Source organism: Octodon degus, unplaced genomic scaffold (genome assembly GCF_000260255.1).
Source record: "Octodon degus isolate 3935 unplaced genomic scaffold, OctDeg1.0 scaffold00052, whole genome shotgun sequence".
Classification (NCBI taxonomy): Eukaryota; Metazoa; Chordata; class Mammalia; order Rodentia; family Octodontidae; genus Octodon; species Octodon degus.
In genome coordinates, this window is record NW_004524628.1 from 3,411,490 (window position 1) to 3,415,231 (window position 3,742).

Here is a 3,742-nt window from a genome sequence, read left to right on the forward strand (position 1 = left end):
CCCCGTGATGTTATCAGCAGGTGAGACCTTTGGGAGGGGATTGGGTCATGAACACAAAGTCCATCTCCATGGCTGAGACTAGTACCCTTACAAAAGAAGCATGAGAAACCCCTCACCTCTTCCCCATGCGAGGGCATAATAGGAAGAGACCTCTATGAGCCAGGAAGAGTACCCGCACCAGGTACCACATATGCCAGGGCCTTGATCTTGGACAGGCAGCCTCCAGAACAGTGAGAAATGCATTTTTGCTGTTTCTAAGCCACCCCATTGGAGAGGCCCCTGTCAAAACAGATTGAACAAACTAAGACACCACCCCAGGGTGTTGTCTATGGAGACAGAGAAAGCACCCAGGGCAGACCTAGCCCAGAGGAGGCCTGGCCAGGCATCCGTCAGTCAACTTGAGCATGATGTTGCTTTTGGATAGAACTCCCCAAGGAAGGCAGGGACTTGTCCTCCCTACTCACATGCCCTCTACCCTCTGTCCCCATTGCTGAGACACCCAGACTCTGCCAGGTACCTGGGAGCCTGCTGACGGCTTTCTCAGAAGGTGACAGGGCACCCTATGTCCCTGGAGCCACAGAATAAGGGCCCAAAAGGAACTGCAGAAAAGAAAGAAGAGCCATGCTGTGGCTCATTGTCCCAGAGGCAGCAGGGCACAGGACAGCCTCTCAGCCAATCACTGAACCCTCTGATAAGCAGTTGTCCCTTGAAGCCTTCAAACTTTCAGATTTTGTGCACTTGGCACTGAGGTAGTGAGGACAGAGCCTACCTTCTGGGTCCAAGAGGCCTGGTTGACCAAAACGTGGCCCAGGCAAAACCTTTTGCCCTGAGCCTGCATGGTGGAGGGATATCTACTGGAAGCGTTCTGGGGAGAAAAGGAGGTCCTGTGGACCACGAACTCGAGGCTGTGCTGGGTACTTAGTGGGCTCCAGTTATGTGGCTTTCCTGCCCCTGAGACCAGGGCAGCTGCGGTGCCATTGACACATCTGCCCAGCAGGGGCCCTCAGTACTTCATGCCATCCCTGGAAATCCCTGGCCGGAATGACAGTTACACAAATAAAACCCTTTGGGGGAAGGGCTTCAGGTAGCTCTCAGAACTGGAGCCTGTGCCTGCCTCCCCTACCTGGAGCCAAGAGGATGGCCCTCAAATCCTCTGTGTCCCCAGGCAGGGGAGGAAAGGTCCAGAGCCTTGTCCACCGGGCAGAGATGCCTCAGGAAACATGCCCTGGACCACACCTGAGACTAGAACCCAGAGACTGGACTTGGAAGGAAGGCTGCTGACGGTCTGCGCAGGGCATGGCATTTGATGGTAATGGTCCGTCTGAGGCTGACTTCCTCAAGTGCTCGTGAGCACCCCCAGAGGCCTGCACTTTTCAGGTTCAGGGCTGAGCTCCCCGACTCAGCAGCCGAGTGGCCCTGGATAGCTGCTTAGCCTTTCTGAGCCTGTTAACTCACCAATAAAATGAAAGCCATCCGAGCAGCCTCCAAAGCTAATTCCTCCTGCTGTCATTTATTCCTGCCCAGCGGATCTTTCCCTGAACCTGTCCCGCTCCCACCCACAAACAGGCCAGGCACGAACTGGTCCTGACTCAGCTGGGCAGCAGTCTTAACTCCCCAGTGTTTACTTTGTAGAAACTGCCACAGGCCACCTTACAATGTGACAAAAGCCCCAGATCCAGCCCAGACCAACACACAAGGTCACACCCATTATGCTACTGGGCATACTGACATGACAGGGAGTGACTGACTGGCCATGGCTATTTTTTCATATCCTGCTGAAAGCAAATTATGACCTTAGACTTCTTATAAATGTGAGCCAATCATCATCAGTGAGTGGTCTGGGAAAGAAGAGCCCCCACCCCTTGCCAGTGCTCTCCACGTTCACTGGGGTTGTTCTGCTTCCTCCTCAGCCCTCCAAGCACTGAGCAGGTTTACTGAGAGCTTCCCACCAGCCAGGTCCTTGGGTAGCTGCCAAGGTTACGATGGTAAGGAAGGAGAAGGCAGGTAGGGAGAGGTGGGGGCCTGCAGTGGAGGGTGTGGTTGAAAAGGTGAACATCCATGCCAGGTGTGGTGCGCACACTTGCAATCCCAGCATTCGGGAATCTCTGACAAGAGGATGTCCGTGAGTTAGAGGGCAGCCTGGGCTCCACAGTGAGTTCAAATCTAGCCTAAACTACAGAGAGAAACCATGTTTTTTAAAAAACTGAACTTCCAGGAAAGGGGTCCACGTGCAATGAGAAGGCCACCAAGATAGGGACAGCCCTCTTGGCCTGGGCAGTGGTGAGGACACCTTCTTGGTCCTCCAGAGCCTCTTTCAAGGGCTTTTCCCCTGTGCCTTATCCAAGGACCCTGTAGCTTCTCCAAGGAGGGCTAGAGCTGCTGGGCCTCACTGGGGCACCAGGAGCACACCTCTTGTCCAAAGCCAAAGGCTCAGGTGTGCAGCGCTTAGCAATGAAGCTTGAAATCTGAAGTAAACGAGGCCTGCCAAGGAAATTATTGAATGGATAGGACCTTTGTAATTTTGATTATTTTACCCTAATTGAGATACTACAGCAGCTTTGGCTGGATTTGCCGGGGAGAGCTCACAGTCTTGTTCTGAGGCTGTCTCCCCACAGGTCTCTTTGGCAGCAAGATGTCTTCTCAGGACCCAATCGGGCCATCTGACAACCTAGAAGATGCCAGGATGGATGAGAATTTCAACAGGATCCATCCTGACCAGACGGTCCCACCTGGGAGACCTGTTGGAGCAGCCCAGTCACAGGTCTTGGACACTGACAGCCCTAAAAAGGCTCCCTGGGGCACAGGGAGATTTTCTTCCTTTGCCTGGTCCCATAATGGCCAGCTTAAGGGCATGGACTGTTGCTTTTTAAAAATACATCTAACAATTTACTTGTTCCTGCAAGTATGGGAAGGAAAGAAAGCCCTGTAGAGAGAGGCCCTGGTGGTAGCTGGGGTAAAGCCCGTGGTGGCAGGAGTGGGGGTAACACTGAGCGGTAACACTGTGAATACCAAATGGAAAACTACTGGAGTGTGGTCTTGCTTAAAAATAAACGCAAAAAGGTATTCTTAAATTGTGATACGGGGAAAAAAACAAACAACCAGCAGAAAAGAGTCAAAGGCCACGAGTGGCGGTAAGAGGGTTGCCCACCCGCACCAGAAGAGCAACGTGAAGTCAAGCACACACACACACACACACACACACACCCAAGACTCTGCCGGCCAGCATCTGAAGGCGACCTCCTGCTTCCCTCGGATGCCCAGCGGGGAGACCAAGTGGAGCAGAATCCTGGCGAACAGCTCAGGTGCTGGGCTGCGACCACAAAGGGACAAGGGGTGGGGAGCCAGCGATGGGCTCAGCAGGTTCCCTGCCTAGCTGAGGGCAGGCCATCCCTCCCTGAGCCGGGTGGAAGCATAGACTCATCTCGAGTTAAAGTAATAGTGATCCCAGGGTGTCGTCCCTGGGAGGTTTGGGACCTTGTCAGGATAGCTGTCCTTCCTAAGAGACGAAGATCATCTGTGAGGTGTGCCAAGCCACGAGGAGCTTCACCAAAGTGGCCCAAGCCTACTCCCCGATGGGGTGGGACGCAGGAGTCCCCAGCTCCGTTTGTCCTCAGAGCGCCTTGGATAGGTTTCGGGGTGACGCCCGCGGGGCTCTGGCCAGGCCCCCTGGAGCTGGGGGTTAGGGAGGAGGGTAAAGAAAAGGGATTGGGGAGGGACCAGCGCCTGCGGCTCCGCCCTCCTC